Below are 16,506 nucleotides of genomic sequence, written 5' to 3' on the forward strand. Positions count from 1 at the left end.
CCTCAGATGATATTCAGAAATGGGAGATTTTACTGCAAGGATTCACATAGACTGGAAGAAGAGATATTTGAAATCTGAGACACCTCCATATGCTATTATCTCAAATCCTGCAAGGTATTTTTATATCCTGTTTTCTTGTATCTGCTCTCTTCTCAGCAATTCCCTTCATAATCTCTTGTCCAGATTGATTGGCTTGGTTTATTGGTTAAATGCCTAGTGGCTAGAACTCTTTTTCAAGATCACTGACCAGTCACTATGATCTACCTACGGATCAGATGCTCAAACTGTTCCCGATAATAGCTACCTTTGCACATGGCACATTTCTTTGATTTTTCCTAAGCAAGACACCTTAAGATTGGCATTTTCAGATGGGGGGGTGTTTTATTTTTGACAGCAATACGACGGCAATAGTGATATACAAATTACATTACTCTAATATTTTGGTGGTTGTGTACTTTGTCCTCAATACTAAGGCACTTCTGAGAGTGAAATGGGTGCTCCTAATAATTACATCAAATCAACAGGCATAATTAAGACTCTCTCTCCCAAAATGGAATGCATATACACATTTCCTATGGCTCTGACTTTTCTTTTAGTTCTCCTCTTAAAGTGGGAGGCAAAGAAAGGCCACCTTCATCTGTTGAGAGTTCTAATATGACATGGCATCATCAATGTTAGTATCTTAGTCCAGGTCAGTGCCTTCAGGACTATACAAGATTTCAGTTGTGGAACAACTTTGTGTCTCAAGTGTAGACCCACAGAGTTACAGCTCTGTAAGATATCTCCTTGTGGGTTGACAGACAGCAAAATGCTGGAAATAAGGAAATAATAATAACTTATTGTTAAGTAAGTTAAAGAACAGAAAAGGGAAAATGTTTATGAGGAATGTTCTATTCTCTATTCTCTACTTGACTTTAAGTAACTTGCCATTGGATGAACATTCACATGTCTCTGAAACTTTGTGACTCTAACAATTAGGACTTCAGCAATACACTTCAGAAGATAAAGGTCACTTTATGAAAGAGCTCTCTGGTTCTCAGACTTAGCCATTAACTGTATGTTATCATCCCACAGTCTAGGCATCCTTCTGCAGAATATCAGTACAACAACAGTAACTATCCAACTCGGTTGTAGGTATAATTCTCTTCATATTTTTAAAATGCCTACATTGTTGTACCTATTACAAAAAACATTTCTCTTGACAGGATATTTTCCTAGGTTGCTTCCAATGAAATCTTTGATATTGAGGTACCATTTTCTCCCAATAATTATCTATGCCCCAACCTACAAAACAAACTTCCAACTTACTGCCTGTTTTCATTGACAATATGTGTGCACACACACATACTCACACAGGAATACTAAAATAAGTAGCATCTATACATAGTATTTGTATGATGTGTATTTTACATACATTATATTTGACTTTGAGTGAAGAAAGAGGGAAAGAAGACTATGTGGAAATATTCTAGACCACTGTGCATTCATACAGTCTAAGGAAAGTTTGGCAAGGCAGCCATGAGACCCCCCCAGGCCAAAATCAACCATCAGAAGATACAATAATCTGGAATGAGCCTACTACTCCTTTTGTAAATGAGACTACTGGGAAAGAAAATGCAACTACAGAGAAAATAAAATTTCAAGCATGTGATTTCTAATATACATGATTTTTCAACATATACAGTATACTTACTGAAAATAAAAAGAAATTTAAAGGACTGTCTGATGGCTAGTACAACCCACTGTTCTTTCAAGCAATAAATAGTAGGGTTATATTCACTATTTGAATGCAGGTATATATAGATTTTTATGTGTAAATTTCACACATTGGTTAGAAAAATAGTTTCTCGTAAAATAAAAGTACACATTTTTCAGTTATAAATAAAGAAAATGCTCCTCAAAAAAGTTGGTGTCCTGCAGTGTAGTTTATTTCTATGTTTCCAAAACTAAAGCCACCCTAGGAGAGAAAACTATATGTCCAGGGACATATGGACTGGTTGGATTCCATGGCAGAGTTGCTACAGGACCTTAATAAGTAAGTTAGTCACCTTACTCCCAAAGTAACTTATTTTTAAATTAAATTATTAAATGAATAATAAACTACATTACGTTAAGAATTAAATAAAAAGAAAACCCAGAAAGCATATAAAGCTACAAGAAAGAGTATAACAAAAACAAAACAACATTTTTTCAATAGTGTTAGTGTAGATTACTTTTCCATGACAAAGCCAAGATTTCCAATTCAGCGCCTATTGTAATTATCTGCTCCCTCCTCTTAAAAATCTTCCTAATTAACCCACAACCACTGTTACCAACCAACATTCAGATCTTCCACATTAAAATTATTCTTTTTCCCACTGGAGTGTGGACTATTTAGGATAAAGGGCTTCATCTTAGTCATTTTCTTATCTGTGTTTCCCAGAATACTTCTTGCCATACCCCAAACATTTCCTTAAGGGAATAATAATGCAATGTATTTTTATAGGGCCTTTTCTACTATTTAAAATATGTTATCAGTCGAGGGAAGGGGAATTAGAAATAACAATGTTTTCATACAATTTTTACATATGTAAATGAATACATGTTTAAATAATGTAGGTTTTTTTTTTCTGCAGTGAGTGTGTATATGTGTGTGAACATTTGTGTATACACATCCATGTACAGATACTATAATTGTGATCTGAAGACCAGTTATGACTTATATATGAGTCACAGGTACCTAGACTGCTGGATTGGGGAACAGCAATTCTGCTCCTGTGATCCTTCCCTGTGACACCAGATAGAGCTCTGGTTACATCTCTGCCAGGCCTATAGTAGCTGAGAGGCCAGAGGTGTTTCTCATTCAAATGCTGGAATCTTGTTTGTAATAACAGCCTATGACTATGGGCTCTAATTTTTCAGAATGAATTTTAGAAGACTATCCTTTCAGTTTTTTTTTTAACTAAATTGATCTTATTTTATTTTTTCCTAGTTTCTATTTAAATTCCAGTTGTTAACATACAGTGCAGTATTAGTTTCAGGTGTAGAATTTACTGATTTCATCACTTATATACAACACTAGATGCTCATCATGAGTGTCCTCCTTAATACCTATCACCTATTTAACCCATGTCCCTGACCACTTCCCTTCTGGAACCATCAACTTGTTCTCTATAGTTAAGCGTATGTTTCTTGGTTTGCCTGTGTTTCTTAGATTCTACATCTGAGTGAAATCATAGGTATTTGTCTTTTTAATTTTTTTAATGTTTATTTTTTAAGAAAGAGAGAGACAGAATCCAAATCAGGCTTCAGGCTCAGAGCTATCAGCACAGAGTCCAACATAGTTTGAACCCAGGAAGAGATCATGACCTGAGCCAAAGCTGGTCACTTAACTGACTGAGACACCCAGGTACCCCGATATTGGTCCTTCTCTGATTTATTTCACTAGTCTAATACTCTAGTTCCATCCACATCATTGCAAAGAACAAGATTTCATTCTTTTTTATGGCTAAGTAATATTCCATTGCATATATACATATATATGCATATATATACACATACTCATACATATATACATACATATATATATATATATATATAATCTTCTTTATCCATTCATCAGTTGATGGGCATTTTGGCTCTTTCCATAATTTGGCTTTGATTGCACTGCATTTCTTTAATAGAATTTTACCTCTATATTTGCTATAAACCTGTATAACTATAGGTGTCAGATGGTACCATCTTTTTTGAGATTTAAATGCAATAGTTTTAAATCCCCGTCTCATCTAGTAGGGACCATATTAACATACTTACTCTTTTCAGATTCTTAGGGTTAAGGGAAGGAAACAAGTGTTAGTTTAAAATGCTGTATATTTCTCCTACTCATGTATGGATACATATTCTGGTTTATACCTAATAGGTCTATTTTCTGCATCATCTGTGCATGCTATGCTATATAAATGCAAAGCTTATAAACTCACAAAGAACTTAAAATTGAAGGGTAGGCAACTAGACAATTTTCTTCTAAGCTTTCATCCACCTACCATTTTGTAGAACTGCTCCTGTATTTTGTGCCATTACTTCACCGATATATTACCATTAAATTCTTGTACATAACTGCTTAACCATATTTTATATTTTACCACAATATATTTGGAACTCATCATTGACATTTGACTATATTTTTCTAAACAACACACTTCTGTACCAAAGTGAAGATATGTGACAGCTAAGATTCTACCCTGAAGATATAGAATTCTATATAGGATTCTATTTTCCAATTCTTTCCTAATGCTTATGGTGTTGGGTTCCCACATTTACTCAAGAATGAGTAAGTACTTACCAACCATACTTGGATTTAGATAAGAAAGGGATTATACCTAAAGTGTCGATGACTTAATTCCCCTATGTTTCACCCTAAATAAGGCATATACTTTGCTCAACATTTTTGCCTTTAAATATACTAATGAAAGTAAAATATATAATTTAACAGGTTATTATTAAATATGTTATCAGATACACACATATTAAATGAAATTTTATACAGAAAATATGTAAATTGTATAAATATTGTATTTATAATGTCTATCTATTCTATATAATTGAGAAAATTGTTCACAAATTGTCTTCAAGACATCCAAAGTGGCAGGATTTATGGTGGAGAAAATAATAAACCAATAGATTTTTTGTTTTTATTAATTCTTTTTATATTTTATTTATTTTTGAGAGCAAGAGAGACAGAGCACAAGTAGGGGAGGGGCAGAGAGAGGGAGGCACAGAATCTGAAACAGGCTCCAGGCTCTAAGCTGTCAGCAAAGAGCCCAATGGGGCTCGAACTCACTTACCATGAGATCATGACCTGAGCTGAAGTTGGACGCTTAACCAACTGAGCCACCCAGGCACCCCTATAAACCAATATCTTTAATGAATGAATGCCATGACCAAGTTCGGAGAATAGAAACGAATAGGAATAATGAGTGATATTGACAGGTACTAGTCCTACTTCCATCTTTATTTATTCCTTCAGTCTGAAAACTTTACTTTGTGTTTATATGTTGCTCTTACTTGTTTCTTTTGAATTTTTCTCTTAATTTATTTCAGTATTTCTTTTTTGTTTTAACTTGATTAAGCTGCTATAAACATTCATGTAGAGGTCTTTGTATGGACAGATGCTTTCATTTCTCATAGGCAAATATCTAAGATTGGAATAACTAGAATGTGGTAGTTCTATATTCAAATTCTTAAGAAAATGATAAAGTGTTTTTCAAAGTGTTTATACCATTTCATATTCCCACTAAGACTCTAAGAGAGTTCCAGTACCTTCACATGCTTACCAACAACTGGTATGACAGTCTTTGTAAATTTAGCCAATTTAATAAGAATGTAGTGACACATTGTGGTTTTAATGAACATTTCCAAATGAAATATTGTGTTTCATCTTTCACGTATGTCAGGAGCCAAACTTCATCACCCACCTGATGGCACAGCCCAGGGGGTCCACAAGAGAAGATCGCACAGCGGTTCTCTGAAAGTAAAGCTAGTGATAGCCCTTCTGCTATTCAATCAGCTTATTTTTCTTACTGGGACTTTCCCTATGTCTTAGCAGTTAGTTGATCATTAAATGCACTGTAAAGAAAACATGTCCCTGGAAAAGGTTACCGAAAGGGTAGATACTAAGAAAGCAGTCACGCTTCAATTTCTCTAAAGAATAGCCTCTACCTGTCTCAGCTGTAACAAATGAAACTAGCAACATAGAAAACAGAATTAACCCTCTAGCTTGTAAGGCATAGAAATAGTAAGATTGAAGATTAACTCTAAAAAGTAAAAGAGCAGAAATGCAAGAGAATAACCAGAAAGTTTCCTCATGGATGAATTCCTTGAAAAACATTCTGAGAATGAAAACAAAAGCTTGACACAAACATACAGGAAGTAGAAAGCATATACAAGCTTGCTGAAGAATCAATAAACTGTCCAGACTGGTTCACTCGAGCTGTCTGTGTCCATTCCTTCGCGCCAACTCTGTCCTTCCTTCAGGGACCACTGGACCAGCTGGTGCGGGACTCCGGCGCCTGTACTTATTTGCCATCCCTATCTCTCCTGTGGCAACATACCTTTGAATATTTTGCCCTTTTTTAAACTGGTTTTGTTTTTATCCCTTAGTTATATTACTAATTCGTTTTAAGAGTCTTTTTTGATTTAACAGAATGTTCTACATAGATGGTATTATTAACTCTAAATAAATACAATTTTACTTTTGCTTTCCAATCTGTATGAGCTTCATATCTTATTTTTGCTTTATTGTACTGGTTAGAAACTTCAACATAATGCTGGCAAGAGGTGATAAAAGCAGAAATCTTAGTCTTGTCCTTATGTTAAAGGTGGTAGCACTTAGTCCTTCACCATTAAGTATAAAGTTAGCTATCGATTTTCATAGATGTCGCTTACCAGGTGAAGAGGTCTTAATGTTACTTGTTTCCTGAGATTTTTTATTTCAGAATGGATGTTAGCTTTTTCAAATGCCTTTTCTACATAAAACCACCACATTTTCTCCTTTATAGCTTTCTGTTATGATAAATTACTTTGATTGCTTTTAAAATATTAAGATAAATTTTTAGTCCTGGAATAAACCCCACTGGGTCATTTTTTATAGTCTTTTTATATATTGTTGTATTAGATTTGCTAAACTTTGTTTACAATTTTGCATGTAGGCTCATATGTAATATTCACCAATAGTTTTAATTTTTCTGTAATATCTTTGATTCTTGTTTCAGAGTAAAGATCATCTCACTGAATAAATTGAAGATTTCCCTGCTTGGTTGATTTCATTCCTGTAAGACTTTGTGTAGAATGGATATATTCCCTCTTAAATGTTTGGCAGAATCACAGAATTCACATGGAAGTCATTTGTGCCTGAAGTTTTCTTTGTGGGAAGGTTCTTTAACTACAAGTACAATTTTCAAAATAAGTTATCAATTTCTTTTTTTTTTAATTTTAATGTGAGAATAGTTAAACCGTGTTATATTGGTTTCATGTGTGCAATATGCTGATTCAACAATTCTGTACACTACTCAGTGTTCATTATAATAATTGTACTCTTATTTCCTTTCATCTATTTCACCCATGCCCCCACAAACCTTCCCTCTGGTGACCATCAGTTTGTTTTCTAAAGTTGAGTCTGTTTTTTAGTTTGTCTTTGTTTTCTTTGTTTTGTTTCTTAAATTCCACACATAAATAAGATCATAGGGCATTTGTCTTTCTCTGACTTATTTCACTCAGCATTATATCCTCTAGGTTCATCCATATTACTGCAAATGGCAAGATTTTATTCTTTTCATGGCTGAATAATATTCCATTGTGTATTTAGGTTTATGTTTATATTTATAATAATTTATCTACTCATGTATATAATAATTTATTTTATCCATTCATCTATTGATGGACATGGGCTGTTTTCATAATTTTGTTCCTGTAAAAATGTTGCAATGAACATAGGGGTATATATATCTTTTTGAATTTGTGTTTTTGTATTCTATGGGTAAACACGCAGTAGTTGAATTACTGGTTGAATTACTGTTTACTAGTGAATTACCACCCCTCAGAATGGGGTCGTGGTAACTGATGCAGAGGCAGGGTCCCTGCATCTGCTGGAGGTCGACTTTCCAGAAGGGATCTTCCGGAGGACCCAGAAGTTGCAAGTTCATCTGAGCAATCCCAGAGGGGTGGCCGTGTTGTGGCTCACTGGGGCCATTGCCATCCTGGACTACCCTCTGGGGCCAGGGCCTGGAGGCACCACGGTGAAGGTGTTCAGCCCAAGCATGCAGCTCTTCGGCCAGGTGGATACCTTTGGGCTGAGCCTCTTTTTCCCTTCCAGAATAACTGCCTTCGCGGTGACCTTTGATCACCAGGGGAATGTGATCATTGCCGATACTTCTAGTCAGGCTGTCCTGTGCTTAGGAAAACCTGAGGAGTTTCCAGTCCTGAAGCCCGTGATCACCCATGGTCTTTCCCATCCTGTGGCACTGACCCTCACCAAGGAGAACTCTCTTCTTGTGCTGGACAGTGTGGCCCATTTTATAAAAGCCTACAATGCTGACTAGGGGTAATGGGGTGTGGGTGTGTGTGGGGGGGAGGGTCTGGAATCTGAAGCCCTGGAACTTCCACTAATCAATTGTTGAACCCTGGATACATCAATCTCATCTATCCAGCAGGGATCATTATAACTGCCTGGCAAACTTATAAAGGTTGAGGTAATTATTAAAGAATAAAAATTAAATCTATTTAAAAAAAAGTAATTCTACTTTTAATTTTTAGAGAAACTTATATATTGTTTTCCACAGTGGCTGTCCCACTTTGCATTCCTATCAAAAGTGCATGAGGGTTCCTTTTTTCTCTGCATCCTTGCCAACAGTTGCTGTTTGCTGTAATTTTTATTTTACCTATTTTGACAGGTATGAGGTAATATCTCATTGTAGTTTTGATTTGTATTTCCCTGATAATGAATGATGTTGAGCATCCTTTCATGTGTTTATTGACCATCTGCGTGTTTTCTTTGGAGAAATGTCTGTTCATGTCTTCTCCATTTTTAATTGGATTATTTTTTGGTGTTGAGTTGTATGAATTTTTGATATGTTTTTGATGCTAAACCTTTGTTATATATATCATTTGCAAATATTTCTCCCATTCAGTAGTTTGTCTTTCAGGTATTTTGTTTGTTTTGTTTGTGTTTTGTTTTGCTTTGTTTATTTTCCTTAGCTGTGCGGAAACTTTATATTTTGATGTAGTGGAAACAGTTTGATTTTGCATTTGGTCCCTTTGCCTCAGAAGACATATCTAGAAAAATATTGCTATAGCCAATGTCACAGAAATTACTGTCTGTGATCTCTTCTAGGATTTTTATGGTTTCTGATCTCACATTTAGGTCTTTAATTTACTTTGAGTTTATTTTTGTATATGATATGAGAAAGGTCCAGTTTTATTCTTTTGCCCGTAGTTATCCAACTTCCCCAACACCATTTGTTGAACAGACTGCTTTTTTCTCATTGCATATTCTTGCCTCCTGTATCAAAGATTAATTGTGGGTTTATTTCTGAGGTCGCTATTTTGTTCTATTGATCTATATGTCTATTTTTTTGCTGGTACCATACTGTTTTCATTATTACAACTTTGGACTATATCTTGAAATCTGAGATGGTGATACTTAGAGTTTTGTTCTTTTTCAAGATTGCCTTGGCCCTTCACTGTCTTTTGCATTTTCATGAAAATTTTAGAATTATTTCTAATACTTATGTGAAAAAATGCTGTTGATATTTTGATAGTGATTGCTTTTCAACCTGTAGATTGTTTCAGTAGTATGGATATTTTAACAATATTTGTTCTAATCCATGAGCATGAAATACGTTTCCATTTCTTTGTGTCATCTTGAAATTCTTTCATCAATATTTTATAGTTTTCAGAGTGCAAGTATTTCACCTCCTTGCTTAAGTTTATTCCTAGGTATTTTATTATTTTTGGTGGAATTGTAAATGGGTTTGTTTTCTTAATTTTTTTTCTACTGCTTCATTTTTAGTATATGGAAATGCAACAGATTTCTACACATTGATTTTTTATCCTGTGACCTTACTGAATTCATTTAACAGTTCTAGTAATTTTTGATGGAATCTTTGGGGTATTCTATATATAGTATCAAGTAATTGCAAATAATGAAAGTTTCTTCTTCCTTACCAATTTTGATGCCTTTTTATTTCTTTTTCTTGTCTGATTGCTGTGGCTAGACTTCCAGTACTATGTTGAATATAATTGGTGAGAGTGGACATCCTTATCTTTTTCTTGATCTTAGGATAAAATCTCTGTTTTTTACCATTGCGTATGATGTTAGTTGTGAGTTTTTCAAAATGGCCTTCATTACATAGAGGTATGTTCCCTCTAGGCCTCTTTGTTGAGGGTTTTTACCATAGATGGATGTTGTACTTTGTCAAATGCTTTTCCTGCATCTAATGAAATGTTAATATGGTTTTAATCTTTTCTCTTGTTTAATGTATCATGTTGATTGATTTGCAAATATCAAACCACCTTGCATCCCAAATAGTTACAGTGAATAATTTATTGAATGTATTGTTGGATTCAGATTGGTAATATTTTCATCAGAAATATTGGCTTATAAATTCTCTCTCTCTCCTTTTAGTGTCTTTCTCTGGTTTTGGTATCAGGATAATACAGTCCTCATTGGACAAATTTGGAAATTTTCCTTCATCTTCTATCTTTTGGGAATAGTTGAGAGGTATAGATATTAACTCTTTAATGTTTCATAGAATTCACCTGAGAAGCCATATGGTCCTGGACCTTTGACCATTGGAAGTTTTTGATTACTGATTCAATTTCATTGTTGGTAATCAGTCTGTTCAATTTTTTTTTAACTTCTTCCTGCTTCTGTTTTGGTATGTTATATATTTCTAGGAATTTATCCATTTCTTCTACATTGCCCAATTTGTTACCATATAATTTTCCATAATCTTCTCTTTGTATTTTGGTGGCATCCATTGTTGTTTTTCCTCTTTGATTTTTTATTTTGTTTATTTGAGACCTCTCCCCCTCCACCTCCTTTTTTTGAGCCTGGGTAAAGATTTACCAATTTTGTTGATCTTTGCAGAGAATTGTTTCCTGATTTCATTGATCTCTTCTAGTCCTTTTAAGTTTCTATTTTGTTCATTTCTGCTCTAATCTTTATTATTTCCTTCCTTCAACTGGTTTTGGTTTTGTTTGTTATTCTTTTTTTTAGCTCTTTAGGTGTAAGGCTAGGTAGTTTATTTGACACTTCTCTTGCTTTTTGTGGTAGTCCTGAATTGCTTAAAACTTTCCTCTTAGAACAGTTTTTGGTACATCCCAAAGATTTTGAACTGTTGTGATTTCATTTTCATTTGTTTCCATGTATTTTTGACTTCCTCTTTTATTTCTTGGTTGACACATTCATAGTTTTTAGTACCATGTTATTTAACCTCCATGTGTTTCTGTCCTTTCTAGATTTTTTCTTGTGGTTGATTTCTAGTTTCATAGAAAAATTTTTGCTGGAAAACATGCATGGTATGACTTCAATCTTTCTGAATTTGTTGAAACTTGTGGAGCCTAACATGTAATCTATTCTGGAAAATGTTCCATGTGAGCTTGAAAAGAACGTGTATTCTTCTGTTTTAGGATGGAATGCTCTGAATATATCTGTTAGATCTATATGATCCAATGTGTATTCAAAGCCACTGTTTGTTTGTTGAGTTTCTATTTGGATGATTTATCCATTGATACAAATAGAATATTAACGTCCCTTACTATTATTCTATTAATATTGATCATTTCCTTTATGTTTGTAATTAGCTGCTTTATATATTTGAGGGTCTTCAAGTTGGGTGCATAAATATTTATAATTTTTATCTTCTTGTTGGATTGTTCTATTTATGAGTATATAGTGTAATTCCTTTACTTTTGTTACAGTCTATGTTGTAAATCTATTTTGTCCTTTATAAGTATTGTTACCCTGGCTTTCCTTCACTTCCATTTGCATGAAATTCTTTTCCACCCTTTATTTTCAATTTGCACAAATTTTTAGGTCTGAACTGAATCTATTGTAGGAAGAATACAGATGGATCTTGCTTTTTTGTCCATTCCATCATCGTATGTTTTTTTATTGGGGCATTTAGTCCATTTGGATTCTTACTGTGGCTCTTTCCAACCATGAACAATTGTAAAACTTGACAATATGAAGCAATTTTTTTTGAGGCATTGGAAAGCAGATAGTGCATGGCTATGATCCTGAGGAAGGAAAACACTTGATTTGAGTTCTATCTTCACCTTCTCTTCTGGTGTACTCTGAAAACTATGGTACTGGGAAATGGAATACAAATTTTAAAGATCATCAGGTCAGCAAGGTGGAAGTGTCATAAATTAGATCCCAGGGATTCTGGTTTCTGAGAAATCTGCATAGGTTTCCTCTTGAATTCTGACCAAATTGTAAAACACATACGCAAGTTACATGAGTCCTGAGAGAGAACAGCCATTGGGAGACTAAAAACTGGATGCAGATTTCATAAGTCACAAAGTGCTAAGAGATACTAATGCATCCAACTAGCAAGAGTGGAGACACCTTGTTGAACAAAACAAGAATTCAACTGAAGAAAAAGAAAAGCCACACCCTGAGGCAAATCTAATCTAGTCTTAAAATAAGGATTATAGTAGATGTATCTTAACCATGAACAGAAGCTGAATGAGGCCTAGCTAAAAGATAGTACTTCAATTTCTTCTAAAATAAAAATCGACACTCCTTAAACGAAGACAACATAATCATAGCATTCAGCAGCATAATGTCACAACATCTCTATCTCTATCTCTATCATCTCTATCTCTATCTCTATCTCTATCTCTATCTCTATCTCTATCTCTATCTCTATCCTATCTCTATCTATCTGTCTACCACACACACATATATAACATTTAGGATGAATGAAAATGTGACTCATAGCCAGGAAAAACAAAAACTCAATAGCAGCAGCCTTAGAGGTAACAAAAATCTTGTTATTAGCAAACCAAGAGCTTAAAACACCAACTACAGGTATAATCAAGGGTATAAAGAAAATATCAATCCACAGGTTAATGAATGGGAATGTGGGGCAGAGAAGTTGAAACTGCAAAACCCAATAATCAAATAGAAACTTTAGAATTGAGAAATAATATATGAAATGAAAAATGCAAGAGATGGGTTTTATTATTATTATTATTATACTAGAGATAAAGAAATAATGAAGTTGAAGGAGGGGGCAAGATGGAGAAGAAGTAAGGAGCTTTGTACTTGCACTCATGCCCATACATCACACAGAAAAGATCTGAAGCCATTGGAAACCTTACAAAACCTGAGAGATTGGGAGAAAAAGGACGCAGAATCCACTGAGAGAGCCTTCTAACGTGAGTGCGAACCGGGGAAGATAAAATAGGGCCGGGATCGGAGACTCCAGGGTGGGAGGCGAACCCCCTCTACCCTCTACGGGGAGTGAGAGGGGAAAAGGAGAGAGTCCAAAACAGAAAAACCTCCGCTCGGTGCATAGAAAGACCGTACTTGCCAAATACCTGCACACCAGGTCCCCTTGCGCCAACTGGTCCTGGGGGGAGCTGAGCACACAAACTGCTTCTTTGTGCTGACTCCTGGAGGCGAGACTTCAGAGTGGTGGCGCGCCTGCCGCCATTGTAGCTCCCGGGCAGCTGGGGGCCCTGAAGGAGCCACGCGGACACAGGGCGTCCGCGCTCCTGGCTGGCTGGAACTTGAGAGGAAAGGCAAGGAACTAAAAACTGGGAAATGAGCCTGTGAGTTCGTGTTTTGGGTGACGAGCCACAGAGGGACCTGGTTCTCACTCCAGCGGGCTCAGCGCAACCGGCAGGCAAGCCCCCACCCATGGACGCCAGCCCGACCCAGAGAAGGAAGCAGTGATTCTGACTCCACCCCCAGAGCTCAGGCAGGGGGCCTGGAATTACCCCGAGGGGGTTGCCTGGGAAGCTGTGTCTAAGGCAACTTCAGCGGAGCGCGCGGACTGAGATTTGGAGATTGGGACTGGCCTGAGTTGAAGAGTGCAACCAACTTCGGCTGTGCCCCCGGTACGGGGAGTTTACATGCCCAAAAAAGCGAGGTGCAGCGCTTGGTTCAAGAAGGGACTGGAGCACCGTCACTCTCCTCCCCACAACCGCCGAGGCAGAGGTCCCGCCTGAGGCATTGGATCCCACCACGACCATCCCTGCCTGAGAGGTGCCCTCCTCCCTCTTTTTTTCCCCCTATTTCTTCTTCTTTCTCTTTTCTCTCTTTTTTCCCCAGAACACTGACCTGACTAACTCTGGTCGCCAGCTTGCTTAAACAATCACAACAAGTCCATTCTGTAAATGTAAATCCTACACCTACCGACATTTTCATCTCTTTCTCTCAGGAGGAATTAGACTATATAGTTTCTCTGGATAATTCCACCACCCTTCTCTCACCTATCCAACCATATTCTACCCTTTACCTCTTTGAAAAAAGCTTCTTATCCCTTCTGCCTGTTCACTCTATTTCCAATTTTGTCTCATCCCTCTCAGTCTTCTCTATCTTTCTCTATGCACTTCAACCAGCACTGCATACACACGGCTATTTAACTGTAGCTGGGAAATCCAGTTATATGCTTTAAACCGTTCTATGTCCATCAGTTTTCTTCTTTTTTCCTTTTCTTTTCCCCTTTTTGACCCTTTTATGTATTTTATACTCCCTATTATTCGCCCTCCCTCCTCCGTCTTTTCTCTTAACTTTTTCGTTTTCCCTCTCGCTTTGCATGTTAGTTGAATTAGCCTGTGAGTTTGTGTGCTCCTGCTCCCTGTGTGTTTGTCTGTCTGTTTTCTTTTCCAGGGCTACCTCAAGAAACAAGCCAGAGTACACAAGGTGGAGAGTCCCAATTATCACTACGAATAGGAAAATAAGATAACCAAGGTCCCAACAAGAGAGACCAAGAGATAGTGCTCGCTTCGGCAGCACATATACTAAGAGAGACCAAGAGATACCATTCAAAGAACAGTCTCTGAAAGGATAGGCCCTGGAAAGTCAAAGAATCTTCTTGGATATAGCAGCGCCCATTGATACAGAGAACATAACAGGTCTTTAAAACAAACAAGAGCCGGAAAGCTAACTAAAATGATTAAACGAAAGAGCTCTCCTCCAAAGAAACTCCAAGAAGAAATGATAGCTAATGAACTGTTCAAAACAGATAGAAGCAGTATAACTGAAGAAGATTTTAGAATAATAATGGTAAAATTAATAACTGGGCTTGAAAAAAACATAGGGGACATCAAAGAAACTATGGCTACAGACAGAATGGAAAATAAAAATAGGCATGAAGAATTAAAAAATGCGATCAATGAGATACATAATAAATTAGAGGCCTCCAATGCACGGCTTGAAGAGGCAGAAAGGAGAATAAGTGATTTAGAAGACACCATTATAGAAAAACAAGAAGCTGACAAAAAAAGAGACAAACTGATCCAGGAACAGGAAAGAATTCAAGAGCTCAGCGACATGGTCAAAAGCAACAATATCCATATCATAGGAATCCCAGAAGGAAGAGAGAGGGAAAGGTGCGGAAGGAGTCCTGGAACAAATTACAGCAGAGAACTTCCCCAACCTGGGGAAGGAAGTAAATGTGGAAATACAAGAGGCTCAGAGGACTCCCCTCAGACGTAACTTGAATCCATCTTCTGCACGGCATATCATAGTAAAAATGGCAAAATACAAGGACAAAGAGAATTTTGAAAGCAGCTAAGGAGAAAAGGGCCCTCACATACAAAGGGAAACCTATCAGAGTGGTGACAGACCTATCTACTGAAACTTGGCAGGCTAGAAAGGAATGGCAGGAGATCTTCAATGTGATGAACAGTAAAAATATGCAGCCAAGAATCCTCTATCCAGCAAGCCTGTCATTCAAAATAGAAGGAGAGATAAAAACCTTTCCAAATAAACAGAAATTGAAAGAATTTGTCACCACGAAGCCAGCCCTACAAGAAATCCTGAGGGGGATGCTCTGAAGGAAAGGTTGCAAGGAACAAAGATACCAGAGACACCACCACAAACATGAACCCTACAAAAGATACAAAGACTCTAAACCCACATATTTCAATAATAACACTGAATGTAAATGGGCTGAATGCTCCAATCAAAAGACATAGGGTAGCAGAATGGATTAAAAAACAAAATCCATCAATATGCTGTCTACAAGAAACTCATTTTAGACGGGAAGATACCTTCAGATTAAAAGTAAGGGGATGGAGAAATATATATCATGCTACAGGAAATCAAAAGAAAGCCGGAGTAGCGATACTTATATCAGACAAACTGGACTTTAAATTAAAGACAATCACAAGAGATGAAGAAGGGCACTACATAATAATTACAGGGTCCATCCATCAGGAAGAACTAACAATCATAAATGTCTACGCACCGAATATGGGAGCACCTAAATATCTAAAACAATTAATCACAAACAGAAACAAGCTTATAGATAAGAATGTGCTAATAGCAGGGGACTTTAATACTCCGCTTACAGCAATGGATAGGTCAACCAGACAGAAAATCACTAAAGAAATAATGGACTTGAAAGACACATTGGACCAGATGGATCTGACGGATATATTTAGAACTTTACATCCTGAGGCCAGGGAATTTACTTTCTTCTCAAGTGCGCATGGCACATTCTCCAAGATAGATCACATACTGGGACATAAAGCAGCCCTCAATAAATATAAAAGAATAGAGATCATACCATGCACACTGTCAGATCACAATGCTTTGAAACTTGAAATCAATTACAGGAAGAAGTCTGGAAAACCGCCAAAAACATGGAGGTTAAAGAACACCCTTCTAAAGAATGAATGGGCCAATCAGGCAATTAGAGAGGAAATTAAAAAATATATGGAAACAAATGAAAATGAAAACACAACAATTCAAAATCTATGGGATGCGGCCAAGGCAGTCCTAAGAGGAAA

This window comes from Hyaena hyaena, unplaced genomic scaffold (assembly GCF_003009895.1).
Source record: "Hyaena hyaena isolate Hyena2069 unplaced genomic scaffold, ASM300989v1 scaffold_736, whole genome shotgun sequence".
NCBI lineage: Eukaryota > Metazoa > Chordata > Mammalia > Carnivora > Hyaenidae > Hyaena > Hyaena hyaena.